Genomic DNA, 24,744 nt, shown 5'->3' on the forward strand with positions numbered 1-24,744 from the left:
GTGCTGACGTCACCACTACGAGTGAATTTCAAAAGAGCCAATTTCCCAAAACTGCGCTCGCTGCTAGAAAATATCAATTGGGATAGAACCCTGGGAACAAAGAACACGGAGGAAACATGGGAGTGCTTCAAGAGCATACTTAACAAGGGGATTGACCAGTGCATTCCAAAGGGAAATAAATTTAAAAGAGCAAAACTAACCCCTGGGTGGCTAAACTCCAACATAAAAATGCATATTAGTGCTAAAAAAAAGGCCTTCAAAAAATACAAGACTGGTGGGTCATTGGCAGCATTTAAGCATTACAAAGAGTGTAATAAGAAATGTAAAAACGAAATCAGCGCAGCTAAAATAGAACACGAGAGACATATAGCGGAGGAGAGTAAAAAGAACCCCAAGAAGTTCTTTAAGTATATAAACAGTAAGAAAGCGAGGCCAGAACACATTGGCCCCATAAAAGATGACAAAGGAAATATGGCCACTGCGGACAGAGAAAAGGCGGAAGTGTTAAATAATTTCTTCTCTTCAGTCTTCACAAAAGAATCGGGGGGCTACACGAACCTAGCTTGTAAGGCCGAACTAAACAACACACCTCAGGAAATACCGCCATGGCTAACAGAAGATAGACTTAGAACTAAACTAGAGAAACTTAACATAAATAAATCACCAGGACCGGATGGCTTGCACCCGAGGGTTCTTAAGGAGCTCAGCCAGGTGATTGCCAGACCATTATTCTTGATCTTTAAGGATAGTTTACAGACGGGTATGGTGCCAGCTGATTGGAAAAAAGCCAACGTGGTACCAATATTTAAAAAGGGGCCGAGATATATCCCGGGTAACTATAGGCCGGTCAGCCTAACATCTGTAGTCTGCAAGATTTTGGAGGGGATGTTAAGAGACCACATACAGGACTTTAGTAATGAAAATGGTATTATTAGTAGTAATCAGCATGGATTCATGAAAAATCGTTCTTGCCAAACCAATCTATTAACCTTCTACGATGAAGTGAGCAGCCACCTAGATAAAGGTAAGCCTGTGGATGTGGTGTATCTGGACTTTGCAAAGGCCTTTGACACCATTCCCCACAAACGCTTACTGTACAAACTAAGGAAGGTAGGTATGGACCATAGGGTGAGTACCTGGATAGAGAACTGGCTCCAGGGGAGAGTCCAGAGGGTGATGATTAATGGGGAGTACTCGGATTGGGCGGGTGTGGAAAGTGGGGTCCCCCAGGGTTCTGTCCTGGGACCAATCCTGTTTAATTTATTCATAAATGATCTAGAGGAGGGGATATCTAGTACAATCTCAGTATTTGCGGATGATACTAAACTAAGCATGCCAATATCTTCTATGCAGGATGTGGAAACCTTACAAACAGACCTGAACAAAATAATGGGGTGGGCAACTACATGGCAGATGAGGTTTAATGTTGAAAAATGTAAAGTAATGCACTTGGGGGCCAGAAACCAGAAAGCAAGCTACTCACTAGGGGGGAAACCTCTGGGTGAGTCTAGGATGGAAAAAGACTTGGGGGTACTGGTAGACAACAGGCTTGGCAGTGGCATGCAATGTCAAGCCGCTGCAAGCAAAGCCAACAGAATACTGGGTTGTATAAAAAAAGGTGATTCACTCCAGAAATAAAGAGATTATTCTCCCACTTTACAAGACTCTGGTCCGGCCACATCTGGAGTATGCTGTCCAGTTCTGGGCACCAGTCCTCAGGAAGGATGTGCTGGAATTGGAAAGAGTCCAGAGAAGGGCAACAAAAATAATTAGGGGAATGGAGGACATCAGCTATGAGGAAAGACTACAAGCACTGAACTTATTCTCTCTGGAGAAGAGACGATTGAGGGGGGATATGATATCAATGTACAAATTCTGTACTGGCGACCCTAGCATAAGGAACAAACTATTCAGAGAAAGGAGATACAATAAGACACGTGGCCACTCACTAAAACTAGAGGAAAGGCGGTTTAACCTTAAAATGCGTAAGGGGTTCTTCACTGTAAGAGCGGTAAGGATGTGGAATTCTCTTCCACAAGCAGTCGTATCAGCAGGGAGCATTGATAGTTTCAAAAAACTATTAGATGGGCACCTTAAAGACCACAACATACAGGGGTATACGATGTACGGTTGAAAGCAAACACACACACACATCATGGGTTGAACTGGATGGACTGATGTCTTTTTTCAACCTCACTAACTATGTAACTATGAGTCTGAGGACGGGCGGAAGAGCCGACCGGCCGGCGGCTCATTCAAACCCTTACGTTTTTTCATCTTTATGTCTGTAAGTTGCTCTCCTTTATTTGACATTCAAATTTATGGTTTTACACTATGGAGCGCTCTGTTTTCTTTGCATAACCTTGCCATTGGACAACTTTGGAGAATCTTGCTGAGTCACCCTGGCCTTGTTATTTTGAGGACATCCCCAGCAGACCGATATTGGCATCTTTATACCTTTGTCTGGTAAGCGGCTGTGGTGTTGGTGGTGGTCCCTTTTGAACCTTATTGGGCCACTTCAGGTTGCTCTTTTTCCCGGCTTTTGGCTAGTTTTTCTTTCCTTTTGGTAAGCAGATTGGATCTAGGGGTGTTGGTTTTCACTATTCACTTTGATTTATTGCATGTCTGGTAAGCAGTTAGCATCGGTGGTGGTACACACATTGGGTGATTTACGCTCTCATTAACCATTATCGGTCTCACTACTGGATTATACAGTATTTTGCTATGGAAGCTATTATTCTTATTTTACATGCACTTGGCATTTGATTACTGAGACATCATGCAAATCTGAAGAGTCATTTAGAAGCCGTTCGACCAGAATTGATACCTTGAGATTTGGGCGAATTATTTACCTGCATTTGGTAAGAAGTTTGTACATCTAGTGGCTTCACCAGTTTCACCTTGGATTATATACAGACTCTAGATTTTTGGAAATTTATTTTTCAATGAACATTTGAACATTGTTACTTGTGGTTTCACACAGCCTAGTGTATGGTTTATCACCATCACTTTATTTCACAATTTGCATAATATTTTTGAGCTAAATATTATTCAATTTTAGCGCATCTTCAGAGCAACCATCTTAAAAAAAAATACATTTAAAATGTTAAGATGGTTTACAAGTAGATTTAAATTTTCAATATTACAATGCTTGCTGGAGGTAAGACCAAAGTTACACCCCGAGCTAACTCCTATTGATACAAAAACGTTTTAAACATGAAATATATTTACCAAATTATGATGTTTACCTGTTATAGACTGCCCGCGGAGATATACTGTGGCAAGGCGGCCCTCCTGCGCATAGCTGTACATGATTTCTTGCACTGGGTCTAGGGAACGCGTGGCAAATGGGATGTCTGCCAGGACACGCCGATCATTCTCAGGAGAGGCAGAACGATGGTCTGCCTAGGTAAACAAGACAGACCACCGTTCTGTGGGAGGGGGAAGATGGAGATCTTGTTTTCCTGCTAAGCAGGAACACGGATCTCTGTCTTCCCACAGTCAAAGCATCCCCCTTAGAAAGCACTCTCTAGGAGCACATTTTCATTGCCCCTGATGGTAACCCCTTCCCTGCCAGTGTCGTTAGTACAGTGACAGTGCTTTTTCTTTTTAGCACTGATCACTGTATTAGTGTCGCTGGTTCCCAAAGAGTGTCAGATTTGTCCACCGCAATGTCGCAGTCCTGCTAACAGCCCATTCAGACTGGCGCGACACGACTTTGTGGGGCGACTTCGGCGCGACTTGCATGGACTTCATATAATTGAAGTCAATGCAAGTTGCCTCCAGGTCGCCCCAAAGTAGTACAGGACCCTTTTTCTAAGTCGGAGCGACTTGTGTCGCTCCTATTAGAACGGGTCCTGTACTACTCAATGGCGAGCGACTGACCGCGACTTGTCAGGCGACCAAGTCGCCTGACAAGTCGCGCTAGTCTGAATGGACTCTTAAGATCGCCGCCATTACTAGTAAAAATAAATAAACAAATAAATAAAATTTCAATAAACATATCCCAAAGTTTGTAGACGCTATAACGTTTGTGCAAACCAATCAATATACAGAACTTACAGAAAATATGTTTATAGAAAACATATTGGCCTAAATTGATGAAGAAATTCAATTTTTTACATTTTTTTTTTTATTGAGTATGTTTCATAGCATACAGTAAAAAATTAAGTTTTTTTTTTTTCAAAATGGATGGTCTTTTTTTTTTTAAAAACCGCAGAGCTGATCAAATACCACTAAAAGAAAGCTCTATTTGTGGGGGGGGGGGACATACATTTTATTTGGGTACAGCTTCGCACGACTGCACAATTTTCAATTATAGTAACGCAGTGCCGTAACGCAAAAAAGGGAGGTAAAGGAAGAAATTAAGTCAATGACATACTATAGTGCTAGTAAATTTACTAGATATATAGGGCCCCTGTTGCAGCAACAAAGGACCACACATTATATTCAGTATTTGTAATCTTAGATTTATTGCTATGTGTTTGGCCTACACTGCGTGAGACATGAGAAATTGGGGACATGTTACAGGAAACTGTTAGGGATCTCTACTATTACAGTCCCTTTACTTCTGCTACCTACAGCCAGGGGAGGACTGGGAAGGGGGGCAGGGTGGCAATTGCCCCCTGGGCCGCTTTAATGCCAGGTAAAAAGGCCAAACTCAGGGCTGGATTAATGTAGGGGCCAGACACTGTATACAGCTGCCAGTTGCCGCTACCCAATGTTATATTTGCAGAGCTGCAGCGGAGGGATATGAGTGTGCAGAGTGCGCTCCTGCACCTGGCCGGCACAATACTAACACAGTCACTTTCCTGTCAGGCAGAGTGATCTGCGCCCGACAGGAGCTTCCTAGGCCCCACCTGGCGGGATGTCATGTATTTTTGTTAAACCTTTGTTGCTATGAACATTAACTTATGTTACCAAATTGGATCATGTTTGTCTTGCTTCATAACATCAATATCCATTCTAAAACCATGGATGGTGAGCTGATTTGATGATTCAATGGGCCGCTTGACTGAACTTGCCCCCCAGGCCTAAGGTTGCCAGCCCTCCCCTGTCTACAGCCCCCTAAACATTCTTAATGTGGGATTTGGTTTAAAAGGTCAGTGGAAGACAAAATACATGCAAAGAGAATAATGTTAGGAACAACAGGAAAAAAAAATCAGAAAACATGAAAGAAATAAACCAAATCATTGTAGTGGAAGAACCCAGTCTGGTGAACATCTTCCTTCACTGGCCCTGAGTTAGCACCCAGGCAGGGAAAACATTGACTAATGGCACCTGGGCCTGAGGAATGGGCAGTAGGTACAAAAAGGCAACAGGGGTGTACAGCAGGGATTGACCGATTATCGGCAAAGCCGATTTATCCGGGGGCCGATATGCACTTTCCCCGATATATCGGAATCGGCTCCTGAGGTTACCGATATTGCCGATATTTCAGAAAGTGCTTGTACCGGAGTTATGCCTGCAGCTAGAGGCATCACCCCGGTATCGGCATCCATAGCCGACGGTCGGCTGTCTTGTCAGCATGCCAGAAGATCCACAGAGTGGCTCACCCTGCGGTCCAAGCCTCGGTCTAAGTCCACACATACCATCTCATTTCCTGCTGGACAGGAACCGGAACAACACAGAGGACAATCGACCATAAGCAGTGGCCCCATGCCGATCTCAGATGCAAGGGGACCCACATATCTACATTTACTTACCCAGATGTAAGTTTTTAATGTACCTCGCTAAATAAATGCTGCAGTCTTTACTCAGAGGCGCTTGTCTTTTCTCTTTGTTCCTTGGCTGTCCTGTAATGACAACTGATGTGGCTGAGAAGCCGCTAGGCTGTCATTACAAGGAGCTCGAGGGGACGTCCCCCACTCCCGCCGCCTTCCGCGGCTCGTCCGGGTCTCCCGTCCCACCGGTAGACCCGGGCATCCTACCTGCATGGCCGCCGAAGAGAAGAACTGATCAGAGCCACATTCGGCTCTGATCAGGTCTCCATGTAAAAAACCGGAAGTGATGTCATGACATCACTTCCAGGTACTCGGCGTCAAATTAAAAAAAAATGAAAGCATTCAAAACTTGGCGTTTTGAATGCTTTTAAGTGCAAAGGAGGGGTTTGGGGTCTTTTAGACCCAAAGATCCCTCCACAAGGGTACCTGTGAAAAAAAATGTCCGAAAATATCGGCCAATATCGGCCGATACCGATATCCGATGACCAAAATATTGGTATCGGCATTAAAAAACGATATTGATCGATCACTAGTGTACAGTGGGCTGTAACAATCAATCGTGGACCAGTTTCCTCTCCACTGAACTTCTCAAAATCTCATATTTAATCAGCTGCTTTCAGTAGATCAGCTTTTTTTCTGTGGAAATAGGAAAAAAATCTGCCGCATTCCATTTAGTTCTTCTTGCTGAATTTTTATTAATGCGTTGACTGCATGCAGTAATGTCTCCAACCTAAAACCATCCTTCCTTGATACGTTTTATCTCTCTTTGTTTGCTCACCAGGATAGGCGTGCTCATGAGCAAACCAGTGTGGCTTGGTTTGGGTTTAGGGTTAAAGACATTACTGTATACAGTCAACACATCAATTATTAAAAATAAAAAAAATACTGCAAGAAGAGCTTATTGGCGTACGGCTGATTTTTCTCTATTTTCAATGAAGGGTGGAGACGGACTGTAAAGGCCGGCACCCAGGTTGTCCATGTGCAGGAGAGGCCAGTCTTAAGTGGAGCTATGGATCTGTGCATGTTTCCGCATTTTTCATTAGGGCCTCCTAAACAATTTTTTCTTGCAATAATGCACCTGCTTTAACACCAAGGCTTTTTTTCCAGCTGGAATGCGGCGGAATAGAGTTCCGCCACCTCCAGCACTGGCCCTGTGCTTTCCGATTACTACTGTCACTTCTAACCACAGAAGCCTGGCTTCTGTATTTAGAAGTGACAGCAATCCTTTCCGAACCACTGCACTGAACCCTCCCCTTGCACAGCCGTTGTACTAAAGCTGGGCAGCCAGCCAGATGTTGCCCCTTTGCGATTCTCCTCACCCGCAGCACCTCTCACCATCGCCTATTACACTAGAGAGAGAATTCGGGGGTGGAACCCTGCACCCTGTACCTGGCACCCTCCAGAACCCTGTACTTACCATCCTCCAGAACCCTTCACCCTGTACCTAGCATCCTCCAGAACTCTGCACCCTGTACCTAGCACCCTCCAGAACCCTACACCCAGTACCTAGCAGTGCACCCTGCTGTACCCTTCATCCTGTACCTTGCACCCTCCTGAACCCTGCACCCTGTACCTTGCATCATCCTGAACACTGCACCCTGTGCCAAGCACCCTCCAAAACTCTTCACTCTGTACCTAGCACCCTCCAGAACTCTGCATTCTGTACCTAGCACCCTCTAGAACTTTGCACCTTGTACATAGCACCCTCCAGAACCCTTCACCCTGTACCTAGCACCCTCCAGAACCCTGCACCCAGTATCTAGCACCCTGCTAAACTCTGTATCCTGTACCTAGCACCCTCCTGAACCCTGCACCCTGTACCTGGCACCCTCCAGAACCCTGTACTTACCATCCTCTAGAACCCTTCACCCTGTACCTAGCATCCTCCAGAACTCTGCACCCTGTGCCTAACACCCTCCAGAACTCTGCACCTTGTACAGAGCACCTTCAAAAACCCTTCACCCTATACCTATCACCCTGCTGAACCCTGCACCCAGTACCTAACACCCTCCAGAACCCTACACCCAGTACCTAGCAGTGCACCCTGCTGTACCCTTCATCCTGTACCTTGCACCCTCCTGAACCCTGCACCCTGTACCTTGCACCCTCCTGAACCCTCACCCTGTACCTTGCATCCTCCTGAACACTGCACCCTGTGCCAAGCACCCTCCAAAACTCTGTACTCTGTACCTAGCACCCTCTAGAACTCTGCACCTTGTACATAGCACCCTCCAGAACCCTTCACTCTGTACCTAGCACCCTGCTGAACCCTGTAACCAGTACCTTGCACCCTCCAGAACCCTGCACCCAGTATCTAGCACCCTGCTAAACTCTGTATCCTGTACCTAGCACCCTCCTGAACCTTGCACCCTCCTGAACACTGCACCCTGTACCTTGCACCCTCCTGAATACTGCATCCTGTGCCAAGCACCCTCCAGAACTTTGCACTCTGTATGTAGCACCCTCCTAATATTTAATGCCCCTTTGGGACCCTCCCACACCCAGTTGCTGCAGCATGCTCAACCCCCCCACCCCCCTACCCTGGTGAAAGGTGAGGGCATGGTTGAGTCCCTGCACCTATTCTCTGAGAAAAAAAAGCCCTGCTTAACACAATACATTTCCATATACTAAGGTGTACTGTATTAAATTGTATGTCCAGCTAAAATGTATGCTAGCGTAGGGAAGGGCTAGAACCCCTTTCAAGTTTGTACTGCTATCCAAGGTTTCTTAGATTTCCACTAAGGACAACATTTTAATAGACAGGATGGAAGTGAGGGGACATTTCCCAAAGCAGCACAGACAAAAATATAAATACAGTAAAACCTTGGTTTGAGAGTAACTTGGTTTAAGAGCGCTTTGCAAGACAAGCAAATTTTTCAAATAAATTTTGACTTGATATACAAGCGATGTCTTGATATACAAGTAGCCTCAAGTCACAACTGGATATAAAAGAGAAGAGAGGCGCCTTAAGTGTAGCAATATGGTTACATTTAATGAAGGTACAACATTTAGCAACTCACATGGTTGATGATTGGAACAGGCACATCCAAGTATGCAGGCATCCGGGGTAAAGCTGTCCACATAGGACCATCCACCGTCATCTACGTCTTCCCTTCCATGCTGCCCCTCGCTTTCAGATCGCTTTACTGCAGGGTGGTCTTCCCGGTCAGGATTACAGACTGGCAGCCGGCGGTGCAGAGGATGGTCTATGTGGACAGCTTTACCCTGGATGCCTGCATACTTAGATGTGCCTGTTTTATTCATCAACCATGTGAGTTGCTAAATGTTGTACCTTCATTAAATGGGAACCATATTGCTACACTTAAGAGGTGCCTCTCTTCTCTTAGATACTCTGTAGCTCCTGCTGGATTTTGCTTCTAATCCCCTTGTGGAAGCGGCTATTTGTAGATCGACATTTTATGGTTCCACAACCTATCGCAATGCTATAATCTTTTTATATGGACTATAAATTGAAGGATTTATGAATAAATGGTTGTGGAACGAATCATCTGAGTTTCCATGATTTCTTATGGGGAAATTCGCTTTGATATAAGAGTGCTTTGGATTACAAGCATGCTTCCGGAACGAATTATGCTCGCAATCCAAGGTTTTACTGTACTTCTTTCTTAGAAAAGTAGGGGTAGGCTGAAAACCTTGATAGTATTTTATTTCTAATGATTTTTTTTTTTAGCAAAGGTTATATAATATATTAAAATAAACTTCATCTTCAATGCAGCCTATTTACTGGGTTGACAGCACACCTTATTGCTCTAAATATCAGACATTCCCCTTTTTCCCAACCTTAGAGGTCCTAAACCTCTCTCACTTATATAAAAATAAAACAAATACTTTAAGCCTCCAGGATACATTATCTGAATTAATTAAATAGTCATTAAGCAATAAAAAATTTAAACATTTTCTCACTAAAAATTAACAATGTGTTTCTTTTTTACCATCAAAATTTGAATACAGATTTATTAGATTGTCAGCTCACCTGGTTCCTGGGCATAGGTGGTTCCCAACAAAAGGAGAAGCAGTAGATGATACATGTCTGTACAGGTAAAAAAAAAAAAAAAAGTCGGGTTATGTCAAAGTATTTACTATAATTTTCACAGCAGGGGAAAAAAGGGAAATGCTTGGTTGACCCCAGAGACCAGTCTTTAATGAGAAAAGTCTGACTCATTTCTTTAGGAATCACTTCATATTTTCTTTTTTCCTCCCTCCAAGTTTTTTTAATTTAGAAATTGAGTTTACCTTTTTGTCAATGATGGTTCCGTGGGCTCTTTCTGAATCCAAATGCTTCTTTATCTCTTGGACGCCTCTATGCTCCTTTATATACATCAGATTTCAGAAGCTGTGGTTTGTTATCTTGCATACCACTATGATACAATAGTGTAAAAAAGTGCAATGAATGATGCAGGATGTTATGATAATCTCGGAAAACAGTTTTCATCAATTACGCAATTACAACTGTCAGCCTTGTATCAGTATAGAGCTGCCGCGCTGAATAATAAAACATGTAAATAAGAAAGTGGCAAAAAAATGCATAATCAATGTATAATAAAAAATCATAAATAGCCTGTGGTGGTGGAAATGAAGTGCAAGTCACAAAAAATGCATAATCAATGTATAATAAAAAATCATAAATAGTCAGTGGTGGTGGAAAAGAAGTGCATATCACAACAAATGCATAATCAATGTATAATGAAAATTCTTAAATACCGTATCTATTGGCGTATAACACCTTATTTTAAGGGGGAAGTTTCAGGAAAAACTTAAATCCTCACTATTGCCCATCAATGCAGCCTGACCATTGCCCATCAATAGAGCCTGATCAGTGCCCAAACCTGCAGCTTCACCATTGCCCATCAATGCAGCCTGATTAGTGCCCATCTTCAGCCTCACCATTGCCCATCAATGCAGCCTGATCAGTGCCCATCTTCAGCCTCACCATTGCCCATTAATACAGCCTGATCAGTGCCCATCTTCAGCTTCACCATTGCCCAGTAATACAGCCTGATCAGGATCAGTGCCCATCTTCAGCCTCACCATTGCCCATTAATACAGCCTGATCAGTGCCCATCTTCAGCCTCACCATTGCCCATTAATACAGCTTTATCAGTGCCCATCTTCAGCCTCACCATTGCCCATCAATGCAGCCTGATCAGTGCCCATCTTCAGCCTCACCATTGCCCATTAATACAGCCTGATCAGTGCCCATCTTCAGCCTCACCATAGCCCATCAATGCAGCCTGATCAGTGCCCATCTTCAGCCTCACCATTGCCCATTAATACAGCCTGATCAGTGCCCATCTTCAGCCTCATCATTGCCCATTAATACAGCCTGATCAGTGCCCATCTTCAGCCTCACCATTGCCCATCAATGCAGCCTGATCAGTGCCCATCTTCAGCCTCACCATTGCCCATCAATGCAGCCTGATCAGTGCCCATCTTCAGCCTCACCATTGCCCATTAATAAAGCCTGATCAGTGCCCATCTTCAGCCTCACCAATGCCCATCAATGCAGCCTGATCAATGCCCACCTTCAGCCTCACCATTGCCCATTAATACAGCCTGATCAGTGCCCATCTTCAGCCTCACCATAGCCCATCAATGCAGCCTGATCAGTGCCCATCTTCAGCCTCACCATTGCCCATCAATGCAGCCTGATCAGTGCCCATCTTCAGCCTCACCATTGCCCATTAATACAGCCTGATCAGTGCCCATCTTCAGCCTCACCAATGCCCATCAATGCAGCCTGATCAGTGCCCATCTTCAGCCTCACCATTGCCCATCAATGCAGCCTGATCAGTGCCCATCTTCAGCCTCACCATTGCCCATCAATGCAGCCTGATCAGTGCCCATCTTCAGCCTCACCATTGCCCATTAATACAGCCTGATCAGTGCCCATCTTCAGCCTCATCATTGCCCATTAATACAGCCTGATCAGTGCCCATCTTCAGCCTCACCATTGCCCATCAATGCAGCCTGATCAGTGCCCATCTTCAGCCTCACCATTGCCCATCAATGCAGCCTGATCAGTGCCCATCTTCAGCCTCACCATTGCCCATTAATACAGCCTGATCAGTGCCCATCTTCAGCCTCACCAATGCCCATCAATGCAGCCTGATCAATGCCCATCTTCAGCCTCACCATTGCCCATTAATACAGCCTGATCAGTGCCCATATTCAGCCTCACCATTGCCCATCAATGCAGCCTGATCAGTGCCCATCTTCAGCCTCACCATTGCCCATTAATACAGCCTGATCAGTGCCCATCTTCAGCCTCACCATTGCCCATCAATGCAGCCTGATCAGTGCCCATCTTCAGCCTCACCATTGCCCATTAATACAGCCTGATCAGTGCCCATTTTCAGCCTCACCAATGCCCATAAATGCAGCCTGATCAGTGTCCATTAGGGATGGGCTCTGTGTTAGAGTTGAACATCAGCTGTTCGTGTGTTTGCAGAACACATGAACAAATGGGTTGCTCGGCAGGAAGTTCGCCCACCAATGAGCACCTCATAATGTACCGCGCTGCTGCAGTGCACTTATTGCTAATGATTGGCCAAAGCATGCACCTGACCTGTATGCCTTGGCCAATCACAGCACAATGTCCTGTTAGAGCCATGATGGGCCAAAGGCAGGGTGCCTTTGGTCAATCATGGATCAGGGGCTAATTCCATGCCCCACACTATATAAGGCTGCTGCTGGCGTGGCATCCATGTATAGTGTGTGATAATAGAGATTAGGCAGGTAGTTAGTGGACAGTGTGTTGAGTTAGTTTAGTGCAGTCAGTGTAGTGTACAGGCATACCCCACTTTTAAAATGTATAGATATGTTGTAGTCCTGGATCCCCCAAAGCACCTTTTCCCCCTGTTGATGGGGACAAAGACCTCTTCTTGACAACCCTGGGCTGTGGTTGTGGAGGTCTGCAGGTGGGGGGGCTTATCGGAATCTGGAAGCCCCATTTAACAAGGGTGTGCCCAGATCCCGCCCCCCCCCCCTGTGTGAATGGATATTGGATACATAGTACCCCTACCCATTCACCAAAAAAGTGTAAAAAAGTAAAAACCACAGAACACAGTTTTTGACAAGTCCTTTATTAAAAAGAAAAAAAATAGTGTCCCTCAATGTAAATCCATCATCAATCACGATTCCCTCCGGACCCAAAAAAAAGAAAAAAGATTAAAAAACGCTCCGCCTCTTCAGAGGCTACCCGCCCTCTGCCCGGACTTTATCTTTGATAGTTCTTTTATAGGCAAGGGATGGGGCCACCCAGCACCGCCCCCCTTCTGACATCATGTGGGACAAGCCCCCCCTGCCCCAAAGCACCCACCCCCCCCATGTTGAGGGCATGTGGCTTGGTATGATTCAGGAGGGGGATTGCACTTTATCAACCTTTTTAAACCAGAGGAACCCCTAAAATAACTAATTTAGATCTCAGGGAACCCCTGCTAGTCATTACTAAAATGACATCTTAGGCCCCTTTCACACATACAGACTGTTCGTCGGTTATTCATCCATCCGTTGACGGATGAAAAAAGAAAATCAATGCATTCCTATGGAAAATTGGATGTACAGATAAATGGATGATCATCCATTTACATCCGCTTCCGTCAACATCTGTTTTTTTTAACAGATGAATGAAAGCCCTATTTTTCATCCGTTAAAAAAACGATTAGGACAAAAAACGGATGTAAGCGGACATCATTGGCTTACATCCATTGTTTGACCAATCTGTTTTTGAGCAAAATATTTTTATGCAACATTACATGTAGTGATTGACCGATATCGTTTTTTTTACCACCGATACCGATATTTTGGTCATTGGGTATCGGTTTCGGCCAATATCTGTCTATATTTTCGGACATTAAAAAAAAAAAAAAAAATTCTAAAAGGATGAGATGTAGGTGGGGTACAGGTGTCAGCATGCCAAGGGGGAGATGTGGTGGACTAGAGGTGTCAGCATGCCAAGGATGAGATATGGGTGGACTACAGGTGTCAGCAGGCCAAGGATGAGATATGGGTGGACTACAGTTGTCAGCATGCCAAGGATGAGATATAGGTGGAGTTACTTTAACGGACAATTGCGCGGTCGTGCAATGCCGTACCTAAATTAATTTGACGTCCTTTTTTTCCCACAAACAGAGCTTTCTTTTGGTGGTATTTGATCACCTGTGCGATTTTTTGATCATGCGTTATAAACAAAAAAAGAAGAACGACAATTTTGCAAAAATAACAATATTTTTCACATTTTTTTATATGAAATTCCCCCCAAAAAAATGTAAAAATCTAAATTTTTTAACATTTTTGGCCAATTTGTTTTCTGCTACATATGTTTGGTAAAAAAAAATTGCAAAAAGCGTATTTTGATTGGTTTGCGCAAAAGTTATTGCGTTTACTAACTAAGGGAAAATTTTTTGTAATTGTTGTTTTTTTTTTTTAACGAGTAATGGCGGCGATCTGCGATTTTTTTTGCGGGACTGCGACATTGCGGCGGACAGATCGGACCCTTGACTGACATTTTTGACACTTTTGGGGTTACCAGTGACATTACTACAGTAATCAGTGCTATACATATGCACTGTTACTGTAAAAATGACACTGGCAGGGAAGGAGCTAACTTTATTTTAGAAGGAGGGGTTAAGTGTGTCCCTAGGGGCGTGATTCTAACTGTGATTGGCTGTGGCTTGAGGTGTAAGAACAGAGATCAACGGTCCTGCATAGCAGAACCGTATGATCTCTATTCTTACACAGGGGAGAATGACAGGCGGCTTTGTTTACATTAGCCGCCTGCCTTTCTCCCGCTGTAACGGACAATCGCGAGTGCCGGCGGACATCGGGTCCCCCGGGCACACGAGCGGGGGTGTCCGTGAGCGAGGGGGAGTGCCCCTCCAGCGGCGCGCGCTCGCTCCCTAGAGCCTCCCAGCCTAGCGACGTAGACCTACTTCACTTTGCCTGTGAGGGGCTGACTGCTGACGTAAATCGGCGTTAGGCAGTCGGCAAGTGGTTAAGACCCGAAGATTTTCCCCCCTTAATGACCAGGCCATATTTTGCGATTCGGCACTGCATTACTTTAACGGACAATTGCGCGGTCGCGTGATGCTGTACCCAAATAAAATTGTCCTTTTTTATCCACAAATAGGGCTTTCTTTTGGTGGTATTTCATCACCTGTGCGATTTTTATTTTTTGCGCTATAAACAAAAAAACAGCGACAATTCTGAAAAAAAAAAAACAATATTTTTCACATTCTGATATATAACATTCTCAAAAAAAAAAATTAAAAATATTTTTTTTTTTTTTTTTAACATTATAGGCCAATTTGTTTTCTGCTACATATTTTTAGTAAAAATAAAACCCCCAATAATCGTTGGAAGAACAGCTGACCGTTCTTCTGGCTCGGTTCACACTTATGCGAGTGCGGGAAGGCTGCGAGCTCGCAGCCTGTTCCCGCATCGCACACGCACCCCCGGCAGTTCACACTGCCATATGTGATACGCTGGGGGTGTCAATGTAATCTTAACGACACCCCCAGTTTGATCGCATATCGCAGTGCGATCGTGCAGTTCGCACAGGATCGGATCGCACAAGTGTGAACTGCTGTGCGATCCGATCCTGATGCGGCTAGAAAAAAGGGTCCCTGTGCGTGTTTGCTGCGGCTGCGGTGCGAATTTAGCCATACAAACTGTATGGCTAAACTCCCACCGCACTGCCGATCGCATGTAATGTCGGAGCAGTGCACTCGCACAAATGTGAACCGGGGCTCTCTCTCAGCGGGGAGCGATCGCGGATGTCAGGCAACAATCGGAGCCACCTGACCTGTGCATTGGCTTCCCCGCTGAGGAGCGCCTGTGCGCAACCGACGTAGACCTACGTCAGTTTGCCGAGAGCCACCTTAATTATTAGTAAATAGGCGGAGGGTGGTCGGGAAGAGGTTAAGCTGCAGTGTGCAAGAGGCCTTAAACAGACAAAATACACCGATGTATTATCTCTAATGCAGTTCCATCTACATCCAATCAATTCGCAAACTAATTGGATGCAGGGCCGGTTTTAGATAAAGTGTGGCCCTGGGCAAACCTAAAAGTGGGGCCCCAAATTTTTTTATATTCTACCAAAAATATAGGCGCATTTAATCATTTAGCCAAATAAAACATACAACTACATGAAAATATGCTTTAATTAAATAACATTAAATAGAATAAATAAGAAATCAAGTGAGCTTTTGCACACCTTCACAAATCAGATCACCCTAATTCCTGCACTATCACACCTCAGACCACCCCAATTTCTGCACCTTCACACCTCAGACCACCCCAATTTCTGCACCTTCACACCTCAGATCACCCCAATTTCTGCACCTTCACACCTCAGGCCACCCCAATTTCTGCACCTTCACACCTCAGACCACCCCAATTTCTGCACCTTCACACCTCAGACCACCCCAATTTCTGCACCTTCACACCTCAGACCACCCCAATTTCTGCACCTTCACACCTCAGACCACCCCAATTTCTGCACCTTCACACCTCAGACCACCCCAATTTCTGCACCTTCACACCTCAGACCACCCCAATTCCTGCACCTTCACACCTCAGGTCACCCCAATTCCTGCACCTTCACACCTCAGATCAGCCCCTGGTAGGCTGGCACTGGCAGCAACAATTTTATTCAAATCAGGATTTCTTCTGCAAATAGGCTGGCATCAGAGTCAGACAATTACCAAAACCAATGTCATCATGACACATGATCAAAAAAATGAGGAAAAATAAGGATTTCTTCTGCAAATAGCCTGGCAGTGACATCATCAGATCAGACAAGGCACTGGCAGGCATTGTACTAGACTAGTACTATGCCTGGCTGCCAGTGCCAGGCCAGCCTATTTGCAAAAGAAATCCTGATTTGAATTAAATTGTTGCTGCCAGTGCCAGTATATTTGCAGAAGAAATCCTGATTTCTTTGAATAAAATTGTTGCTGCCAGTGCCAGCCCAGCCTATTTGCAAAATAAATCCCTAAGTAGAAGTCACTCCTCTCTCCAGTCCTCCACTTACCTTGGGTGTGCTGTGCGGTGTGGCTGCAGAGTGTTCCCGCTGGACATAGTACAGGAGATGGTCAGAGACTGCAAACATGATACAAGAGATGGTCAGAGACTACAGACCTGATACAAGAGATGGTCAGAGACTGAGGACATGATACAGGAGATGATCAGAGACTGAGGACATGATACAGGAGATGGTCAGAGACTGAGGACATGATACAGGAGATGGTCAGAGACTGAGGACATGATACAGGAGATGGCCAGAGACTGAAGACATGATACAGGAGATGGCCAGAGACTGAAGACATGATACAGGAGATGGTCAGAGACTGAGGACATGATACAGGAGATGGTCAGAGACTGAGGACATGATACAGGAGATGGTCAGAGACTGAGGACATGATACAGGAGATGGTCAGAGACTGAGGGCATGATACAGGAGATGGTCAGAGACTGAGGGCATGATACAGGAGATGGTCAGAGACCGAGGGCATGATACAGGAGATGGTCAGAGACCGAGGGCATGATACAGGAGATGGTCAGAGACCGAGGGCATGATACAGGAGATGGTCAGAGACCGAGGGCATGATACAGGAGATGGTCAGAGACCGAGGGCATGATACAGGAGATGGTCAGAGACCGAGGGCATGATACAGGAGATGGTCAGAGACCGAGGGCATGATACAGGAGATGGTCAGAGACTGAGGGCATGATACAGGAGATGGTCAGAGACTGAGGGCATGATACAGGAGATGGTCAGAGACTGAGGGCATGATACAGGAGATGGCCAGAGACTGAGGGCATGATACAGGAGAAGGCCAGAGACTGAGGGCATGATACAGGAGATGGTCAGAGACTGAGGGCATGATACAGGAGATGGTCAGAGACTGAGGGCATGATACAGGAGATGGTCAGAGACTGAGGGCATGATACAGGAGATGGCCAGAGACTGAGGGCATGATACAGGAGAAGGCCAGAGACTGAGGGCATGATACAGGAGATGGTCAGAGACTGAGGGCATGATACAGGAGATGGTCAGAGACTGAGGGCATGATACAGGAGATGGTCAGAGACTGAGGGCATGATACAGGAGATGGTCAGAGACTGAGGGCATGATACAGGAGATGGTCAGAGACTGAGGGCATGATACAGGAGATGGTCAGAGACTGAGGGCATGATACAGGAGATGGTCAGAGACTGAGGGCATGATACAGGAGATGGTCAGAGACCGAGGGCATGATACAGGAGATGGTCAGAGACCGAGGGCATGATACAGGAGATGGTCAGAGACCGAGGGCATGATAACGGAGATGGTCAGAGACCGAGGGCATGATACAGGAGATGGTCAGAGACCGAGGGCATGATACAGGAGATGGTCAGAGACCGAGGGCATGATACAGGAGATGGTCAGAGACTGAGGGCATGATACAGGAGATGGTCAGAGACTGAGGGCATGATACAGGAGATGGCCAGAGACTGAGGGCATGATACAGGAGATGGCCAGAGACTGAGGGCATGATACAGGAGAAGGCCAGAGACTGAGGGCATGATACAGGAGATGGTCAGAGACTGAGGGCATGATACAGGAGATGGTCAGAGACTGAGGGCATGATACAGGAGATGGTCAGAGACTGAGGGCATGATACAGGAGATGGTCAGAGACTGAGGGCATGATACAGGAGATGGTCAGAGACTGAGGGCATGATACAGGAGATGGTCAGAGACTGAGGGCATGATACAGGAGATGGTCAGAGACTGAGGGCATGATACAGGAGATGGTCAGAGACTGAGGGCATGATACAGGAGATGGTCAGAGACTGAGGACACGATACAGGAGATGGTCAGAGACTGAGGGCACGATACAGGAGATGGTCAGAGACTGAGGGCACGATACAGTAGATGGTCAGAGAGTGCAGACGTGATACAAGAGATGGTCAGAGACTGCAGATGTGATACAGTAGATGGTCAGAGACTGCAGACGTGATACAGTAGATGGTCAGAGACTGCAGACGTGATACAAGAACTGGTCAGAGACTGCAGACATAGTACAGGAGATGGTCAGAGACTGAGGGCATGATACAGGAGATGGTCAGAGACTGAGGGCATGATACAGGAGATGGTCAGAGACTGAGGGCATGATACAGGAGATGGTCAGAGACTGAGGACACGATACAGGAGATGGTCAGAGACTGAGGGCACGATACAGGAGATGGTCAGAGACTGAGGGCACGATACAGTAGATGGTCAGAGAGTGCAGACATGATACAGGAGATGGTCAGAGACTGCAGACGTGATACAGTAGATGGTCAGAGAGTGCAGACGTGATACAGTAGATGGTCAGAGACTGCAGACGTGATACAAGAACTGGTCAGAGACTGCAGACATAGTACAGGAGATGGTCCAGAGACTGCGGATGTGATACAAGAGAAGGTCAGAGACTGCAGACATGATAGAATATAGAAGGACACTAGGGGGGCTGGAGAGCACAGGGAAAGCAGATAGCACTGGAGGAGCTGAAGGGCAAGGGGGGGGGGACTGGAGAGAATTAAGGGGGGGGTTTGGAAAGCATTGCAGGGGGGTTGGAAGGCGCAGGGTGTGGATAGCACTGGGGGGGGGGGGGTTGGTGGGCAGGGAAAACCAGGGGGATGGAAAGCATGGGGGGGGGGGCTGGAAATCACTTAGGGGGGAGCCAGGGAGCACAGGGGGGTGGAGAGCACTGGGGGAGCCAGAGAGCATAGGGGGAGATGAAAAGCACTGTGGGGACTTGAAGAGCACGGGGGGGCTAAAGAGTACAGGGGGTTTAAGAGCACTGGGGAGGGGGGCTATGATCACTTGGGACGGGGGCTACGATCACTGGGGAGGGGGGCTACGATCACTGGGGAGGGGGGCTACGATCACTGGGGACGGGGGCTACGATCACTGGGGACGGGGGCTACGATCACTGGGGACGGGGGCTACGATCACTGGGGACGGGGGCTACGATCACTGGGGACGGGGGCTACGATCACTGGGGAGGGGGGCTACGATCACTGGGGAGGGGGGCTACGATCACTGGGGAGGGGGGCTACGATCACTGGGGACGGGGGCTACGATCACTGGGGAGGGGGGCTACGATCACTGGGGAGGGGGGCTACGATCACTGGGGAGGGGGGCTATGATCACTGGGGACGGGGGCTACGATCACTGGGGAGGGGGGCTACGATCACTGGGGAGGGGGGCTACTATCACTGGGGAGGGGGGCTACGATCACTGGGGAGGGGGGCTACGATCACTGGGGACGGGGGCTACGATCACTGGGGAGGGGGGCTACGATCACTGGGGAGGGGGGCTACGATCACTGGGGACGGGGGCTACGATCACTGGGGAGGGGGGCTACGATCACTGGGGACGGGGGCTACGATCACTGGGGAGGGGGGCTACGATCACTGGGGAGGGGGGCTACGATCACTGGGGAGGGGGGCTACGATCACTGGGGAGGGGGGCTACGATCACTGGGGAGGGGGGCTACGATCACTGGGGACGGGGGCTACGATCACTGGGGAGGGGGGCTACGATCACTGGGGACGGGGGCTACGATCACTGGGGAGGGGGGCTACGATCACTGGGGAGGGGGGCTACGATCACTGGGGAGGGGGGCTACGATCACTGGGGAGGGGGGCTACGATCACAACACTGGGGGGGGGGGCTAAGAACACGGGGGGGGCAGTAAAAGAAGTTGAATAGGAGGGGGACGGGACAGCTCAGCTGCATATAGAGAAATTGATATTTCTATATCTCTCCTGCAGCCGCAGAATGCCTGCAGAAGGGAGGAGAAGAATCCATCCATCCAGCGGCATAAGGAGACATCAAATCCTCTCTATATGCAGCCGAGCCGCCCCACCCCCCTCCTATTCAGCACAGGCTGCAGTGGCAGTCACTTACCTTCTCTCCCCGCAGATCACCGACGCACTTCCCCGATCGTTGGGGATCGAGTGTGGAGATCCGCCCGCTTGTGTAAACAAAGCGGGCGGATCTCCCAAGTGATAGGCAAGGTCAGGGTTCAGCATAGCTGAACATGCGATCTGTCCCTGTGTCACGCAGTCCCCTCCCCCCACACACGTCAGTAAGCACCAGGCATACATTAACCCCTTGATCACCAAAAAAAATTAACCCCTTCCCTGCCAGTGTCATTTTTACAGTAACAGTGCATATATATAGCACAGATTACTGTAGTAATGTCACTGGTACCCCCAAAAGTGTCAAAAATGTCAGTCAAGGGTCCGATCTGTCCGCCGCAATGTCGCAGTCCCGCAAAAAAAAAAAAAAACGCAGATCGCCGCCATTACTCGTTAAAAAAAAAACCACCAAAAAGTACAAAAATCTTTCCCTTAGTTAGTAAACGCAATAACTTTTGCGCAAACCAATCAAATACGCTTATTGTGATTTTTTTTACCAAACATATGTAGCAGAAAACAAATTGGCCAAAAATTTTAAAAAATTTAGATTTTTACATTTTTTGGGGGGGAATTTTATAAAAAAAATTTAAAAATATTGTTATTTTTTCAAAATTTATGCTCTTTTTTTGTTTATAGCGAAAAAAGTAAAAATCGCACAGGCGATCAAATACGACCAAAAGAAAGCTCTGTTTGTGGGAAAAAAAAGGACTTAAATTTAGTTTGGGTACAGCGTCGCACGACCGCGCAATTATCAGTTAAAGTTGCACAGTGCCGAATCGCAAAAAGTGGCCTGGACGTAAGACAGCAAAATCCTCCGGTGGTAAAGTGGTTAATAAATGTATCGCAGGATCATCTGTCTTTGTGGTTTTTTTTCTGGGAATCTGTAACGTATTGAAGCTTGGCTCAACAATATACAGTTAAAATATACAGATCTGCCCAGGTTGCGAGTGTTAAGGATTGATTAAAAAACGGAAGATACAAACGGTGACCAATATTATATATAAAGCTGTGGGGGTCTTGACGGCCCCAATATATCTGGTGAGTGGCCCCTTTGGACTGAGGTGGAGGAATATTAAATCTGAGCACGCACGAGACGGAAAAAACAAAGCACAATCAAGCACGGGGTGTAGAAGATACCCATTTATATATTTAGAAATAGTTGTTTACTTTTATTTATTTAGAGAATATAATTTTGTGTATTTGAATGGTTGTCACATATTCATGACGATATTTGCATTTTTGACATATGAGGGAGTAATATATATGCACTAATATAAGCACCATAATCACTTCCAGTTTATAGTGTATTGCCTTAAATTTAAACTATTAGTATTTATTTTTGTATTTTCCAAGAATTGATGGCAGCTGCAAGGTGGATTTTCTCAATAGATGCCCATAGGAGGCGCCATTTTTTTCCGTTTATGATCCACATAATTAATTGAAATTTCCAAGACTTGATGACAGCTGCAAGGTGAATTTCTCAATAGATGCACATAGGAGGCGCCATTTTTTTTCTGTTTATGATCCACATAATAAATTGAAATTTCCAAGAATTGATGGCAGCTGCAAGGTGAATTTTCTCAATAGATGCAGATGTAAATAGTTATTTAACTAACATTATAACAGCTTCGTAATACCATTAAATACAATTATTTATTTGTTTATACATGTTATAAAGAAATTTATACTGAAATTTTAGTTTACTATAAACTGTAAAATATGCTAGTATGAACCCTAAAATATAGAAGGGACTATGAACTTAAAAAATACAATACAATTTTTCATCAGTTAAAAAGAATGCAGATGTTATCTATGAAACCAAAAAGTTTAACAACTTAGAAATCTTGATTAACAATAACTGCAGCCTGAGCTTTTTAGATAACTGGGCACCTGAGTCCACCAAGATAATGGTGAGGATTTGTGTAACAGATGTCATTGCTGTAACAAGTAAACCTATGATGGAATAATTATTATTATTTATTTTTTTTTTAATCATTTTTATTGGGTTTTTTACATAGGGAAACAATACAAGTATATGTACCAAAATACCGAGAATACAAGCCTACAGCTAAATACAGATAGTATAACCTTGTATACAAAAATGTGTACTTCATGGTTCTACAAATAAAGATATAAGCGACAATGAACACATTCAAATAATGCAGTCAGATATCTCATGTTATGATAACAGGGTCACAGATTAGGCTCAAAAGGACGCATGAGCCTACAGGCATTGCGCATAAGCGTCCAGTAACGTGTCAAAAAAATACCCAGCTCCGCAGAGGCTGTCCTAGCACCCCGGTCATACAAATACACGTTGACCGCTTTTTCTTGTAGGAGCAGGCGGTCAAACATTAGCAGTGTTGAATTCCAACGTGTCGGGCTGTCGCAAATCAAGCGCCTCACTGGCATGTTGTTTCGCCGCTGAATATCTGCAAAGTGTGCCATGGCCGTGTAGGAACGCCTGAAATGGCCACACACCTTCCTGGCCTGCTTGAGGACGTCCTGTAAGCCTGGGTACTTCTGCACAAAACGTTGCACAATCAGATTCAACACATGTGCCATGCACGGCACATGTGTCAACTTGCCCAAATTCAATGCCGCCAACAAATTGCTCCCGTTGTCACACACCACTTTGCCGATCTCCAGTTGGTGCGGGGTCAGCCACTGATCCACCTGTGCGTTCAGGGCGGACAGTAGTGCTGGTCCGGTGTGACTCTCTGCTTTCAGGCAAGTCAACCCCAAGACAGCGTGACACTGTCGTATCCGGCATGTGGAATAGCCCCTGGGGAGCTGGGGGGGTGCAGTTGGTGTGGAGCAAGACGCAACAGCAGAAGAGGACTCAGCCGAGGAGGTTAGCAAAGAGGATGGAGTAGGAGGAGTAGAGGAGGTGGCAGCAGGCCTGCCTGCAAGTCGTGGCGGTGTCACCAACTCCTCTGCAGCAGAGCCATGCATTCCATGCTTGGCAGCCGCCAGAAGGTTTACCCAATGCGCAGTGTAAGTGATATACCTGCCCTGACTGTGCTTTGCAGACCAGCTATCAGTGGTCAGATGGACCCTTGCCCCAACACTGTGTGCCAGACGTGACATGATTTCTTTTTCCACAATAGAGTACAGGTTGGGGATTGCCTTTTGTGAAAAAAAATTTCGGCCGGGTACCTTCCACTGCGGTGTCCCAATAGCCTCAGACTCCACCAGCTTGTATGGTAAAAGCTGGTGGGCTAAGAGTTCCGACAAGCCAGCTGTCAGGCGCCGGGCAAGGGGGTGACTCTGTGAGATTGGCTTCTTACGCTCAAACATTTCCTTGACAGACACCTGACTGTGGGCAGGTGACGAGCAGGAATTGCTGAAGGTGAGAGGCGGAGTGGCGGGTTGTTGACAGGGGGCAAGGAGGACAGCAGTGGTTGACGTGGCTGAAGATGCTGGACCAGGAGGAGGATGGTGGCTTTCAGTTTGTGTGCTGCTTTTACTCATGTGTTGATCCCATAGGCGTTTGTGATGTGAGATCATGTGCCTTCGCAAAGCAGTTGTACCTAGGTGGGTGTTGGACTTCCCACGACTCAGTTTCTTTTGGCAAAGGTTACAAATGGCATCGCTGCTATCAGAGGCAGACACACAAAAAAAATGCCACACTGCTGAGCTTTGCAATGACGGCATTCTGGTGGTGGCAACAGCTTGCGTTGATTGGTGTGCTGTCTGGCTGACCCCGGGTGCCGAATCTACATGCTGTCTGACTGCGCCACTAGCTCCTTGCGATGACCTCCTCCCCCTGCTTCCAACTCGTCTCCTCCTCCTCTCTGTCTCCCCATCTGAACTTTCCCCCTCTTCTTCTGCTCTTCGAGCAGGCACCCAGGTGACATCCACGGACACATCGTCATCATCAGCCGCTTCACTTGACAACTCAGCAAAGGCAGCAGCAGCAGGTACAACATCATCATCATCTCTATGTACGTCCATGTGTATAATGCTGCCTGACTGAGACATATCCCCGTTATCTACATCCTCTGGCACTAATGGTTGCGCATCACTTATTTCTTCCAACTCAT

The sequence above is a fragment of the Pelophylax lessonae genome (assembly GCF_965119305.1).
Source record: "Pelophylax lessonae genome assembly, chromosome: 9".
Classification (NCBI taxonomy): domain Eukaryota; kingdom Metazoa; phylum Chordata; class Amphibia; order Anura; family Ranidae; genus Pelophylax; species Pelophylax lessonae.